This window comes from Coloeus monedula, assembly GCF_965178545.1.
Source record: "Coloeus monedula genome assembly, chromosome: 6".
NCBI classification, from domain to species: Eukaryota; Metazoa; Chordata; class Aves; order Passeriformes; family Corvidae; genus Coloeus; species Coloeus monedula.
The window spans coordinates 9,770,845-9,786,673 of record NC_138786.1 but is presented as its reverse complement, the minus strand read 5'-3'; the positions used below and the strand labels follow the sequence as shown (position 1 = coordinate 9,786,673).

At 43.3% G+C, this 15,829-nt stretch overlaps 1 protein-coding gene across 1 annotated transcript in view; it reads left to right on the top strand.

The window, feature by feature from the left end:
• Nucleotides 1-1,097: 1,097 nt before the first annotated feature.
• LOC309574630 (transcriptional enhancer factor TEF-1-like) overlaps nucleotides 1,098-15,829 on the top strand; it is a gene marked incomplete at its 3' end in the record, with an annotated part of 113,951 nt that continues 99,219 nt past the window's right edge. The window contains exons 1-2 of the mRNA XM_082284411.1: nucleotides 1,098-1,327; nucleotides 1,913-2,053. The remainder of the gene's footprint in view (nucleotides 1,328-1,912; nucleotides 2,054-15,829) is intronic.

The following is a 15,829-nucleotide window of genomic DNA, read 5'->3' as shown; positions in this document are numbered from 1 at the left end:
GGGCATTTATTGAGGATTCCACCAGCATGCCATGAACTTACATGCCGTGTGAACATGTAAATGCTGCTTGGTGACACTGACACCTTGTTCTTCTGAGGCTGTAATATGATTTTCCTGATAGCTGCAAATGCCACAGCCCTGCTGGGCAAACTTTCAAAGGTGGGTAGAAATGTGTGTTTGCGCATCAAAACAGGCAATTTATTTCACAAACACCAAGGTGTCCAGTTATCCATTTTGCTTATGCAAATATGAATTTTCACAAGCACAACAGCTGTGCCTTCCCTGCAATTATTTCCATAAGGTAGTGGATTGTTAACTGAAGGAGACGTGCCTGTGATGGTGCTTGGGGAGTGTTTCTGGGGGATGGGTTGCACAAGTACAAGAAGGGTACAGATAGTCAGTCCAGTGGCACTTAGGCTCACTCATTTGGAGTGGTGCAAAACTGGCATTGCACAATCTGAATCTGGGGACAGTTTTGTGAGAAAGGTCAGGATCTGGATTGTGGGTGAAGACTGTGGACCCCTGGGCCGTGTTACGTCCATGTCAACTTGGGGTGCGATGTCTTCTCATCCCGTGCTCTGGGGCTCTGTTGGGCCCTGGGCTGCTGTGCTGGCCTTTTGGACACAGAGCTGCGTTTCTTAGGGATTCGTGAGGGTTTGCATAGGGCTTTACAGGGCACCCATGGGTTGGATGTGAGTGCGGGTACACTGAGCCTCCCAGGGGAGCCTCCCCATCCATTCCCCAGCTGGACCCCATGGCAGAGCCCTGTCCAGCGCATCCTTTGGAACTCCGTTTCACGGCACCGCACGCCGTGTTGCGGACCCCGCCGCCGGTCCATCGCCGGGCGCGCAGGACGGCATCGCCCCGCGGCTCCCCCGAGCGCGGTCCCGCGGCCGCCCCGCTCGGCCGGCCCGGTCCCCTCCCGCGGGCTCCCCTATGAGGTCAGCGCGGCGCGGAGGCCCCGCCCGCCGCCCCGCCCGCCCGCCCGCGGCCGCAGGGGGCGGCGGGCCGCGCTCCGCCCCGCGGCCGCCCCGCTCCCGCGTTCATTTCATTCCTCCCCTCATTCCGCGCATTCCTCGCATCGCTGGCGCCGCGCAGCCCGGCCGGGAGCCCGGCCCGCCCCGCCGCCGGCCGGGCAGCAACTCATCCTCCGAGGGCTCCGTCCGCCGGCCCGCGGCAACCTACGGCCGCGGTATAAATAGTCAAGCGGCGGATTAAAAATAGGCGCGGGGCCATAAATAGCCAGGGCGGCCCGGGGGCGGCGGGCGAAGTTTTGCCGTCGGAGCGCGGCGCGCTGGCGGTGCGCGGAGGGGGCCGCGGCGCGGAGGTAAGAGGGGGCCGCGGGCGCGCACGCCGCCGGCGCTTTGTGCGGCGGGGCGGGGGGCCCGTCCCGGCCGGGGGCGGCCCGGGGGGGGCCGGCGCCCCCGCAGGTGCCGGGGCAGGCGGGCCGGGGGCCGCGGCGGGGGCAGAAGTAGTTTCCCGCGGAGTTGTGCCGCTGCGGGGCCGCGGCCGGAGCTGCAACAGGCGCTGCCGCCCGCCCCGCTCCGCTCCCCCGCGCCGCCGCTCCACTTACTCGCCTGAGTCACCGCCCGGCACCGGCGCGCTCACACGCCGCTCGCACTCACACACGCACACACACACACACACGGGCTCCCCCCGCACACGCGCGCACCGATCCTTGGCATTTTTCACATTTTTTTTTTTTTTTAACGCGGGGAAGCAGGAAAGCCGCGAGCAGCCCCGGGCTGGGCGCAGAGCTCGCAGCGCTCAGGAGCCATCCCCGGGCGGCCCGGCCTGGCGCGGAGCTCCGCTCGCCGCGCTGCCCCCAGTTTTGCCTCCCTCCCCTCTTTTATTTTCCTCTAAAAGATGAAAGAAGGAATGTCCTTTTTCGCTGCTTCTTCTCCTTCTCCAGAGCTGCTGCTGCCGCCGCTGCTGGTTAATTGCACATTCAAGTGGAAAATTTTCGGGAGTCAGCAGAAACATTGTATCCAAAAAAGACAAAGTCGCAGTTACAGCAACACCGAGGAGATTGTCCCTGGAAAACTTCCTTTCGGTAGGAACCGCAGGGTTTTTTTTTTTTTTTCTTTTCTCGGCGAGGTTTTGAAGAGCTCCATCGCACAGCTGTCCCCGGCGCTGGTGCGGAGGGCCGGTGGCAGCCTTTGTTCGCAGAGGAGCGCTTTCAAAGGAAGTGCACTTCCAAGGGGGAGGGAAAAGTTATACAGTGCGGCTTTTGTACCCAAATTAAAACAAAGCGGCCCCCTCCACACTACCAAACAAAAACAGCGAGGCGAAATAAAGCGAGAGGAGGGGGGGAATAATGTCTGTTTTCACCAAGTAAAAAAGTTTGCGCTCCTACCTCTGTTGAACGCGGTCCTAGTCGTGATTTTTCTCCTCTTGAAATCTGTTTTAAGTTGAATGGTGTTACCAGTATAAAAATATTTATGAAACAATGAAATACCAGCCACCCACGTTTCTCAGGAGAGTTGTTAACTTATTAGAAACAAGTGCCTGCCTTTGATATGAAGAAATGAAAAGTGACCTCCAGAAGTGCTGGAAAGTTAGGCAGCAGTTCTGCCCTGCGCTCTCTGAATGTAAATGGCTCCCAGTATTTTTTAACTGTTCCGTGTTGAACACCATCTAGGCAAGAAAGGCCAAGAAACATCAGATTGTACTGGTGTTTTCTGACTTGAAATAGGATTTATAAGAAATGTAAGCCGAAATGGCAGAGCCTCAGGGAGAAAAAGTACATATGCAGCTGTATTCCTGTATTAGCAGGAGCATATTTGCTTTCTCTTCGTGCTGATAAAGTTTAGAAATGCAATTTTGGCAGTTAGCGGTTTTACAGAGCTGTCTGACCTGGGTAATGGCAAAGCTGGGAGCTGTATGGATAACATGCTCCTCTCCCTAGCTGCCTGCTCGGTTATTATGCAGCACATCTAATATGGAAATCTCTGTGGGAATGCCTCTAACAGGAAAATTCATGTAAATAACTAAGTGCTACCTGCAATTGAATATGAAAACAAAAATGGTTATAATTACATTAATTTAAAATTATGTAGGATTCTTCTTACAACCCTAGATTGGGAATGTGTGTCTGTAATGTATGATGTATGCTATCTCTATAAATAGTTGGGGAATACCATTACAGAATATTAGATTGTACTGATGGTAAGATGGTGCTATTAAAAATGACACAGACCTGTATATTAAATTACTTCTGGGAGTGGGAGGGAAGCTTGCATGTTTGTTTGTATGTGAATATATATATTTTTATATACACACACATGCATCCTTTATCTAGGAATAGAAATACAAGAATTAATACAGTGGATGTTCTTGAAACACAAAATTGAAGATTTTTATGTTTGGGTCACATTCTGAAGTTGCAAGTTTTTAAAATCAACTTTTTGAAATTATTTTCATTGAGGGTAAACATTTAGAGGTGCATTTATTTTTTCACCTTTGTGGTAAAACATGTCTTTTCACACTGCACTGGTGTTTAATTAGGTCATAAGGTGTTTTCTATACCAGTAGGGATAATTCTGCATTTTATTTGCTCCAGGTTTTTATCAGCTGACCAAGCAGAAATTTTGGATGCAAAGGATTTCTTTCAATTTTTCTTCTTAGCAATCTAGAAATACCTTTGGAAAGTACTTTATTGCTAAACACGTTCGGTGTATTTTGAGCATCAATTCTGTGTACGCCGCTTTGGTGAAGTAAATATTATTGGCCTTTTCAGCCAGGGCAGTGTAACAACAGCTCTTGAGATTCAAATTATAGTTTTATATTCTCCAGTTTCTTAGTCAGTGCTGAGTGGGGTGTATGCAAGCAGTGAAGCAGAGGGAAGATGTTGATTTGACAGGAGTCTTAGTAAAGACAGAGTGTGCTTAAAGGAGTTTTAATTAAACAGCTAGAAAAGAACAGCAGAAACTTAATTACGAAGTGGACCCGGCCGTGAGTGTCCAGCTGAGCAGTGATAGCGTGGTGATGTGTGGAGATGTGTGAGCATGTGTGTAGCGTGTTTGGTGTCATTTGGAACCAGTGGGTTTTTTTGTTGTTGTTGCTGCTGGATGCTGTAGTGGCTTTGGATATCGTTAAAGTGGTTTCTAGGCTTTGTTTGTCCATGCCTGAAAAAGTTCAGTTGAGTCACATGCAGAGGAAAAAAACATTTCTGCCTTCTTTCTGTTTAAGCCGCCTTTGTGGTAGTATTGTAAGCAAACCTTCAAGGTAAGATACAGGCAACACAGGAATAAATACTTCTGGAGCTATAGAGAAATACTGGTGTCTTTCACTTCAAAAAAAAGGGGAAGGTAAAAATATGCAGTCGTGTATTATGATACAGCTGTCAGTTTTCAATCTGTAAATTAGGATGGTTACACTGTTGGAAGAATTTCGCCAGAAGTAATCTGGCTTGATGAGAAGGTGCCCAAAACATGGAGATTTACTGTACAGTTCTGAATGTGTTTGGGAGAAGGTTTCCTTCAAACCTGTTATGAACACTTGGTTTCTTACTGGATATACACCATACATATATATATATACATCACTCATTCTATCTGGTACTCCTTCATGTCACTACTATTAATCCTGTACCCCTCTAGAGATGGTTTAAAAACTGTCTTTCTGTAGTGATTCCATTTATTTAGGAAGAAAATATTTGCTGGATCCAATCCTTACTCAGGTTAAAGTGACCAGGATGACTCATAGGAATAAACATTTGCTGGATCAAATACTAAGATATTTACAGCATATGCTTTATGTACATGGTTAGTGTGATATTTGATGTCTAAAGAAGGACATCTTTGATTTAAAAGAATACCGATTTGACACACACACTTATTCAAATTTCTGCACGGGGCTTATGTTCTGCTTAACTTGTAATCTGCCTAAGACTTGAAGGCAAATTTCTATTAACAGCTGATCATTCATTCCATTCAGGCTCTTATTCATAGCATGTGCAAATATGAGGTGAGGGCTGACTTTTTAGAAATCTGGTCTAAACTCAGGTTAATTCCACCAACTTCGTACAGCCTGTTGCTGGATTACTTTGGCTGGAATGAGGGTGTGAACTGGCCCTTTAAAAATGATTTTGAAATCCCCAGCTCATCAGAGGGGCCTACCTTTTCATGAGAGAAATAGTCCTGGTTTCTGGGATTTGAGGTGTAATTACTGTTGTGTCACCGTGTTGCACTTTGCCATGAGCGCTTGCCACGAGCAGGGGTGTTTTATGTTCCTAAACTGCAGCCCTTTACTGTTAAAAAATTATTGGAATCTCAACAAAATTTTAGAACTTTCAGGAGGTAAATCATCTCTCTGAAAGTGAGGGCTGTTAGAGGGTTTGTGGCAGTTTGTGAAAGTGCTGTATAATTTAAATTGCATCCTGTGATATATGAACAGATTAATGGCATTATTTATTGTAAAGCCAACTGACTCTAAGCTATGCTGAAGACACAGTTTTAGAAGAAAAATCTCTGCAATAAATTCCCACTTTATGACCATATCTTGCTCTCTGTTCTTGGACAAAACTCCTTTTGACTTTTGCAAGTGGAACAAGGATAGAATAATATTTCCTGGAATAATTTTGTGTTTGGTTGTAATGATTCTCACTTCCAAAACAGAAGAGAGTGGAAAGTTGCAGACTTAAGTCCTTTGGGGCAGCGACTTCAAATCTGCTCCTCAGATCTGTCACACAAAATTCAGCTGTTTTCTGATTTAATACAACAAACCTCTTGTTTTTGTATGAAATCCTGATCCCACTGCAATCACTGTGAGTTTTATCTTGCTATTGGTAAAGGCAAAATTTCTGTCTGTGTTGATGCAGATTCAGCAACTTTTATACTGGATCAGGTTATTAATGTTCCACCAGAATTAAATTAATTTCAAAATACAGGAATTGAAGTCAAAATCCAGCTCCTAACAACTAATTGGAGATATTCTACCCAGGAAGTCTCAAAGAGTAGCCCATCATGTGCTTCATGCCCTCATTTGTTCGATGAATTTTTGTACATACGTCCAGAACGCGGTGGAAATCCGCAGAGGGTGTGAAGGGTTTGCAGACACTTGCCCGGTTGGTGCAGGGCTGTGACCCCATTTCCTGCTTCCTCCAGCCTGTGCCTGCTTTCTCAGAGGCAGCCTGTTTTAGTTTGGCTCCTGTCCAGTTGAAGGTATCACCTACAACTTCTTTGTCTTCTCCTCACTGTTTACTGGAACAACGTGATTATTCCCCCTGCATCCTGCTGGACCTTTGCCTTGGGTTTGTAGCCCTTGTTAGGTGTTCCCTAAAGTGTCGGGTTGGAGTCAGTCTGTGTGGCAGCAGGAGCACATGAACACAGAATCCAAGTTTATTTGCTAGCAGGTCAGGAGGTAGAATGTGAAATCTCCATGTGCGGGGAGGGGGAAGGGAAGGAAAGTTTAGGATTATGTGTAAAACTATTAAAATGCTATTGACTGGGAATCTAAAACAATGACGAGTGCTGTTGTTTTTACAGATACATGAACTGAAAACTGCTGCTAATGATGGGAAATGTTAATTATGTGAGAACATATTGAACTTATATTCTCTGGCATGAACTTTTTTAAATGCATCAACTATGCTGCCTTTTATGCGCACAGCTTTCTAATTATCATAATTCAGTACAGCTCTGGCTTTTGGAAAGAGTTCAAGTGCAATCTCAACTTAACATGAAAGGAGTTGGTTTTTTTTTAACTGAGAATGTTCAAGAACAATTTGAAAAGATAGTCTAAAAATGCTACATACTTAGCTGGGTATAAGTCAGAAAATAAATATGTTCCCATAACTGCCTATCAAAGCAGAACAGATTATTAGAACAGAAAGTTATCTCTTTTTCTCATTATGTCTTTCACACTCCTACGGAACACAGCTAAAAGCACATTTTCATAATTGAATCTCATAGACAGATCTACTCTATATTGATTGACAGTAGTTTTTATTTTGTCAATTTTTAAAGTGATTGAGTAGATCGCTGTGTTGTTATGAAAAGATTTTTTTGTCCTCAAGTAGTAAGATTTAATTTTTTAAAATAAAGCAGGAAGACAACTTTCATTATACTTTTGGTATTAGCTGAACGTGTTTCTGTAACATATTCAAGTCCCATTGCAAATGGTCCTTACTGGTCCGTTTCCCTTGTCTTTGTGGAGCTTGAGGGGGTTGTAAATATCAGGTCTTTCTAAAGCACTCAGAAGTGGTTTGGGCTTTATTTTTTGTTGGTAGTTTTGCTTTGGTTGTGTTGTTTGTTTTTTTTTTTTTTCCTAAGAGAGAAAAGTAAATTTCATGTAACTTGCACTTGAATTGTCCTTTCAAAGATTTTTTTTTTTTGTATGTGATCAAATTGCTGGTTTCCACATCACACACTCCCCCCCGATTTTTTTGTCTTTTCCGTTACTACAGTACATGCTACATTTCTGAAATGCAAAGAAAGCCCTAGTGAAACAAAATGACTTCATTTGAGCTGGCACTTAAGAGTAGAATTCACTTCCATAGTGCTGAAATAAAAGAAGCCAAGTGTTTTAAATAGCCACTCCCCTAGGCCAGAGTGTTTTTAGAAAAGCTCATTGTCTAGATTTGAGCTGTAGCAGTATGCCTGCCTCTGTTAAATCTCCTGATCCAGACAGCTCGATTTCTAAAGTCGACATCTGGTTTACTCTTTGTTCACCTGTTTAAAAAAAAAATGCAAATAGGCGAGTGTGCCATTGCCCTAGAGCTCTGCAAAAAAAATAAAAATGCTGTTGACAGTTTGTCAAATAGTGCTTCCAGTCTAAGACTGCAGTAGCCTATTGTTATGCCAGCAACAGGCAACAGAAGTTGTGGCACCATATGGCCAGTATATGCTTCAGATAAGCTATCTGTTAATTTAGCTTATCAGTAGTGTTTTGATATGCTTCGTGTTTGAATCGCCAACCAGTATGGCCTTGGGTATTTTTGGTGCCAAATTATTCCTTAACATTATAGAGATCACAATTATTCCCTTGGTGGAATCTCTCACCATTCATTCACCTCATGGTGCTGTGAACAGTGGTGCTTATTTTTGGAATTAGCTGGCATGGTTTGTTTGGTTTTTTGGTTTTTTTTACGTGGTTGTATTTCTGTTGGGAGATTATAATTCAGGAGTGACATTTTGGTTTTGAGGGGAGAAAATGTCAGAACAGACTTTGGAAGAAAAGGTAAATTCATAGAGGTTTAGGGGATTAAAGCTTTTGTTATGTGTATCTCAATTAAAAAAAATATGGTGACGTGGGACAATAATTAATGGGAGAAAGGAAATTTTGTTCACACTTAATCTATCACCACTATGAGTACATACATATTTTTTTTGTCCTGAAGCTGGTTTACAGTTTAAAATAAAAAGGCAAAACTCTGTAAACAGTTTCATTTTCCACATCCCTGGTTTTACCTTCATTCTTTCAAAAAAATTAACCTTTAAAACCAGTCATGTCCCTACATCTGCTGTCAGCTGATCTTTGAAGATTTTTTTTTTTTCCCCTGCTTTTTCCACGATCAACTGAAAGCCTTGGAGAAGACTGGAAGATTCAGTGGAAGTTCCTTCATCTTCCCCCTACCCCTGCCTTTCTTTGGGAGTCATTATTTTGTTGCAGGAGGTCTCCAGCCATAACTACAGTGTTCCATTCAATGCCTCCGTGGTGTCCTTAGGGTTGGATCTGTGCTGCTCTCTGACCTTGCAGCACATTCCTCTGTCCCCTGCCCTACAGGCTCAGTCTCACTGTTCCATGCAGGGCACCACAGCTGTCCCTGCTTGCCAGGACCCTCCTTTTCCCTGGGAATACACATACTTGCTCTTGGGCAGCACTTGGTTAAGCTCTCCTGCCTTTGGATCGCTGTGATTTTTTTTGTTTCCCTCCTTTTGCAATCCCTTTTGGCAGGTCCTCCTTATCCCGCCTCCTGTGCTGCTGCTCACGGACATGGTGTCACTGTGGGGTCCCTTTGCCCATCGCAGTTTCTGCTGCTTCCAAGTCCTTCCTGGCCCTGGGTATTGAAAAGAAAGGGCCACTTGTTCTTGTCGTGCCTTTCATGTCCAGATCCTTAATGACCAAGAAAAGGATTAGATTCTCTCTCAAAGAAATTTGCAATCATCTTCTGAATCTGTTTGCTGACACCACTTTTTTTAGCAACGGAAAGAAGTCAAAGAGAAGTAAATTTTTCTCTTGTCAGCTTGGAACAGAGAAATATGGACAGTCTGAACAGTGGCCATTCTTTGCCATTTCACTGAAGTTCACCCAGATGAACTGCCTGGAAAGAGGCAGGAGCTGACACAGCACCCAGGAGCCAGCTGGATGGGCAGTGAAGTGATGCTCCCACCTTGCTGCTCTGCCTGAGCTGACATTGGCACCTGCAGAAAATGAGAAAGGCTTCCTGCCCTTGGCATCTGAGGCTGCTAAAGGGCTTCTGGTTTCTCTGCAGACATGAAATGTGTGTGTCTGTCCACTTACAGCTGGTTTGGGGGTCGCCCCACATTTTAAATCTGTTTTGAATTCAGATTTAGAGTTCAGGTCCATGATGTGATTCATGCAGTTGGGTGACAGTAGCATTTTTTGGCCTCTGGCCCCTTGCAGACTAGACCTGTGGTCTCTCATTCTGGTGTGATTAGGGGCAAGGTAAGCAAAGACCCTGGGAAAGGAAGGGTATTGAGACTTTCAGCTCTCTGAGGCACGTGTGCATCTTCCCTGTGAGTTATTTCTGAGTGCTCAACTGTGAGAGGCAATTTTCAGTTCACTAATGTATCTAGTTACCACTCATAATGAGTATGGCTGTCTTTGGATTGATGGGTCCATTAAAACCTAACAAATCTATGTTTGTTTAGTACTATAAGATACGTATTTCTTATGGTTGTGGGGTTTATTTTGGTTAAACTTCAGAGCCTGTGAAATTTCACTTTATGTGGTATCTCCTTGACTTGGCTTTACTGGTGTTCTGTTGGTTTCAGCCACTGCTTTGTGATAGGAAATCCACAGCTCCAAATAATGTGCATTTTGCTCATTAAATTGACCATCACTTATGCACAGTAATTTCTTGCTCTGCTTCTTGGCATATTTACTATATGCTTACTGAGCAGCTGTAGATAAGCAGTTGAAGGGGCACATTTGAAAGACAGTTTTAAATATGCAGCTTCCTATACAGATTCACTTTAGCCTCTAGCATTAGTAATAATTTTTGCTGGTAAAACAGTGACCCATAAATAACTTTATCATCCAAAATCTCTAAAAGCAATACGAAGAAGTCCAAAGGGTAGTAGAATTATTGTAGTTCTTGGTTGCTTGGAAAATTAACTAATATGCTGGCTTCTGAGATTTTGGAAACAAATTAAAGAACCCTTTTTTAGGTAGCAGGCTGCTTTTAATGGTTCTTCTGTATTAAGGAGAGTACAGTATTGTAGGTTATTTATTTCTGGGCATGCAGTACAGGGTGAAGAGCCTGCAATTCAGCTTGCAATGCCTCTGTGCCCTGAGGTAAACTCTATTTCACAAAGGGAATTTTGATTATGGTCTACTGCTCTGTAGCATAGTGGAGGCTTCAAGAGGCAAGTGGTAAATGCTACCAAAGAAAAGCTGGATTGGAGCCACTGACGTCATCTAAGTAAATCTGCTGTAGGACTATAGCCATAAAATGACTGCCAGCCACGGAGTGCACTTTGGCCTTTTCTTGTCAAGTGTTTTAACTGCTGGTTTTTTCTTTGCTTTTCTTTTTTCTTTCCTCCAAGCAAGATGCATTTTGTTTTCTTTTTTTTTTTTCCCTTGTGCTAGTTGTGCACAGGGTGAAATACAGAAATGCTAACGTCCCCCTCCGTCCCTACCAGGCTGCACTGAGAGTGTGAGTGGCTGCAGCTTGCAGTTCAGAAATTAAAAAGTAAACCAGTACTTTTCCATACATGAGCCTGGCAGAACTCAGCTTCCATCACCAGCTATTTTTTAGGTGCAAGAGCCTGGCAGTTCAAGTTACAGCATACTGATGAGATTTGTGTTGTGGGCAAAAAGCATTTGGATGCTCTGGAAGGCTGCTTCCCTCTGGAAGAACTAAATGCATAAAGATGGCTGGGCTTGAATTCTGAATGAGCACAAAATGCAGGTGTGTGTGTGAGCACTTAAAATCAGTGTTAGTCATTGCTTTAGGATTGACCACTGCAGTTCCAGTCACTCCTGAGACAAAACTTTCCTGTTGTTTCAAATGCCCCAGTGTTTGCTACCAGCCAGTCTTTGATGATCCTTTCTGTACGCAGCTACAGAAACCAGGTGCGTTAACAATGGTAGCTCTAGGATTCATGGATTAGGGTGGAGCAGTCATACCTGTACCTAAGGGCACATCTAAAAATGCACTGATGTCCAGCTGCTCTCCACTTGAATTTCAGCTGTATCAGGACTGCAACGAAAGTACTCGAGTTTTTGACAGTGGATTTTTAATTCAATGTCAACATTCTCTTGAAATGAATTTCCAGGACATTTAACACACCTTTTTTTTTTTTTTTTTTTATTCAAACAGAGTTCACTGTAAAACACATTTATAATTATTAGCCTGTTTGTCCCATGACAATATTAGTTTTCTTGATTTATGTACTTTTTTGTTGTGGTTTTTTTTTTTTTTTTTACTTTAAAATAAAAATTAAGCATCACTGGTTTTGGAGTTTGAGTCTTATGATCAGAAATATATTAAAACCAGTATCTTATCCATGAATCATTAGATGAGTCAGTTCCTGAAACCACTACAAGCCTCACAGTTCTTGGCTTGGGCTGAAAGCAGGAAATCCAGGCTTCAATAACTTCCTTTCCCAGTACTGGCTATAGCAGCGTTCGTGGTTAGTATATGCTGCTTTTGTAAGCAATAGGAAGATGTATGTCTGAGGAACAAAGGCACTCCAGTCAATTTGCTGAAACTGTTTATAATTTGTGGTCTTGATTTGAATGTCAGGATGCATTGGCATATACTACGTTCTGTGCTGCAGTACGTTTTCCAGCAGTGATATTCAGCATGTGAAATAAAGGGAACACATTATGGCACAGTTCTTGGACAAAACCCATATAATCAGTTTTCCAGAAAACAGGAAGATATTTTAGTGAAATCATCCAACTCCTGAAGGCTAATGGGAGTGAGAACTGAACACATAGGAGTAAATTTAAAATGTTTATTTAGCAGTTACTTTGTTTTATGCTTGTGCAACAAACTATTTTTGTTCTGTTTCAGTGCTCCAAAAGGGCTTGAAAAAAACCCAACCCAAACTTGGAACTTATAAAATAAAAACACATGATTTGTTTTTCAGTCTCCATTTTTTGCAGTGAAAACTGTTTGCCTCCTCATAATCAAGGACACATTGATTGTCTCTATGTCAGTGGAGCATTGTTGGCTGCAGAATCTGTCCTTTAAACTTGGAGTGCCTGTATGCTCTGACATCTGTGCAAGGGGATGCACTATTTACCTTTTTGAGCTAATGGGGCCAGATTCAGGCTTGGTACAATGTTGATCTTAATGTGTTTACACCTGGAAACTGTTCAACCCTTTATGCTTTTCTTAAATATTATGAAAGATAGTTTGGTATCTTGTACTTATTATTTGGTTAATTTAACTCTCTAATTAATTAGCAACATATAAAAGCCAAACCCACCTTCTTTAATTATTCTTTTTATTCTTCCCTCCAAAACATCTTTGTTTTTAACAAACCATGAAGAGCAAGAGTATTGGGAGATAAATTAGTAGATATTGCATTAAAAAAAGCGAGTCTAATTTTGACAGGGTTAGTTAAACTCTGTATGCAGTATTGATTAAAACAAATACAGAGCTCTTCATTTAAGCAGGCAGAATGGTTACTGCACATTAGGCAGCACCTTCTTTTGTATCAGATAACATGTGAAATTGCTTTAATAAAGCAAGCTAAAAGTTGGGTCCTCTCTTAGCTGGTGCCGTTCCGTGCTGGTGAGTTGACCTTGGTGTGATGGTGGGTGCTTGGAGGGTTCTGGAGCCAAAGGGCTGGCACAGCTGATCCCATGCTGCTGTCCATGCTGGAGTCAGGTGTTTGTCCAGCACGATAGAAGAGGATTGGACTGGGGCAGAAACGAGGGAACACAGACCACCTTGAAGGCAGCTGGGTGCTGGGAGCCCTTTCATGTGGAGACTGGTACCCATAACAGAGACTTTTGCCACCTCTTCCCGCTCTCTGTGCAACTCCATGTCCATGGGAAAGACCTGGAGAGGGTCAATGCCTTGCTCAGGCAATGACCTTGGGAGCCTTGGAGGGGCTGTTTGTGAGGTTGCCCTTAGGGGAGGGGCAGAGGCTGTCCCCTCCTGACTGTCAGGTTTGTGTCAGCACTGTTTTCACAGCACTCTTCCTACAGCTCATGCCAACTGCTCTTTTCCCCCACAGCAGGGCTGGTAGCATCCCTCCAGGGAGAGGCCACTACCTGTGTTTTATCATAATGGTGCTGTGCTGAGCTGGGTTGCTGGGACTTTTGGCATGACAGTGAGCATCCAAGCAAGCTGCTTTGTGGAATCTGAGGGATCAGGTTTTTTCTTAAAATATTTAAAGGGATGCTAGTGGACCATAAAGGTGCAGAGAGTGTTTAAAGAAATCAAAACCAGCATAACTGCTCCATGACTGCAATTTTCAGCACCAGCTTCTCTGGTACAGGAAATTTGTAGTGATCTCCAAGTGCCTCCTGCTCTGCTTCTGAGGGTTAAGGTTTTATGTGAGGCTGAGGAGTCAGTGCAGAGTCACATCCCAGACACGCAGAGATCTGTGCTGTGAGGCCTGAGCAGTGCAGAGCCTTGTGTGAGCAGGGTGGCCTGGGCTTGGCACCGTGTAGCTGTATAAACATGAGACTGTTTTGGAGGCAGGCTGGCCCATCTCACCCTTCCTTCCCTGTCACCTTTGAAGAAGGAGCTGCTCTTCCTCTGGAAGATGCTTGCATCCCTGGAGGAGGATCCTGGGGAGGCATGCATCATTCCTTCCTTTCTCTGGGCTAGTTCAAGAGGTGCTTGAGTCCCAGATGCTGTGCGGGAGCACCAGCTGTTTGTGCACACAGGAGAAGCAGCCTCACTCAGGTGTGTCCCCTCTGCCACGGGGAGCCAGATGCTGCTGCTTCAGGGATTGCAGTGCTCAGCATCACACCACCCATTGTGGATTTAACTTACTGCATTGTAATTAACTTCTTGTAATAACAATAATTATAATAATTAACTTACTACAATAACAAGGATGTTCTTCCCGCTGCTTCTGCTTGCTGATTTTGGGGCAGAAATCTTGCTTCTTTCCTGTTTTCTGTTTAAGGGAAAATGTAAGCACTTGAGCAGTGGAGAATAGCAGTGGCTTTTCATGGCATCAAAGCAAATGTAAAAAGCATTGTTCCTGTTTGTGATCATAAGAAGTGCAATTTTCTATTAATTAATGTTAAACAACAGATTGTTTAAGAACAAAGGGAAAAACCTTCAAGTGGAATAAGCATCTAAAGTTTAGGAACAGGTTATAGTTCTGCTTGATTTAATTTTTTCCCATTGCAAAGAAATGTAAATGATTTAATATTGCTTTTCTAGTTGAACAGTCCTGAATATGGGAATTGTAATGCATAAGATCTGGAGATACATTTTGATCAAGTTCATACACTCTAAATGTGTATGAACTGAACATCTTTGTGTTGCTATCAATCAGAGAGATGTCCTGTTGCTCTAATGTGGATTTTGGTTTTGGATTAGAAGCCTGGGGCTTTGAATTGCTTGCTGTCTGTAGACCAAGTCATCAGTGGCTAGTGATTGATTCATTAATTAAAATCAATTTAAATGGATTTGTAAACCTCATGTAACAGATTATCTTATTAACAGCATGAGAAAGGCACTGTGATCTGCAAGGAATGTGTCACTTTTGACAAAATATAGCACGATTTTATGGGAGAATTTAATGACTTGCTGTTGCTGTAAGTGATCTATGCAAATGGGAGAGCCTTGCTTAAATCCTACATTAAACAGACTCTTCCTGTTGAGCGTGTTTTATTTTTTTAAACCTCCTCCAAAATACTTGACTTTAATTGTATGTGTGTGTGTTTCTGTACATATTCATGGTCACAATGACATGTTAAGTGTTGTCATGTTTCTGATATATTCTGATCTTGGAGATTTTTTTTTTTTCTGTAACACCTCCCTTACCCTATTTAAAAACATCCACAATGAGAAAAATGATTTTCTAAATTACTGAAACCAAAAATGACAGAAAGAACACGTAACACTGTTTAATCCATGCTCTGCCTGCTCAGCAGTGCTGTCTGGAGGAGACACTTCGGACAGCTGGAGGGGCCAGGTGGGCAGAGGGGACTTCTGGCAGAAGTGAAAGTGTTGAAGAGGTGGCAATAAAAGCTTTCCTGGCTGGGAGAGGGGAGGCTTGTCTGTCATCTTTGCATTCATTTTGTAACTTCTTTTTCACATCAGGCTGTATAGCAAGTCATTGTAGGCACCTATATGTGTATTAATATGCTCTGTGATCAGGCCTCAAGAATATCTAAGCCAAGGTGTCAGCAAAATCGACAGGTATTTTGAATTTAGTTTCAGAAGAGCAGGGTTGTTGCCTCTAAATCATAACCTTGCCCACAGCTTTTCAGTAATCTCAATAACATGTGTGCTTCATTCTGATTTGTAACCCAGACTTCTTCAGGAAGGGAGATTTTTAATTGTGGGTGCTACGCTGCAGCATCACTTTACACCTTCCTTCTCTAGCTCGTGCTCTCTGAGCATTTGTGATTAGGGAGCAAAGTGAATTAAATTATGAGATCACTTTTCCATTACAATGAAGCTAGTTTCACTTCATTTCCTCTGCTGTACTGAAGA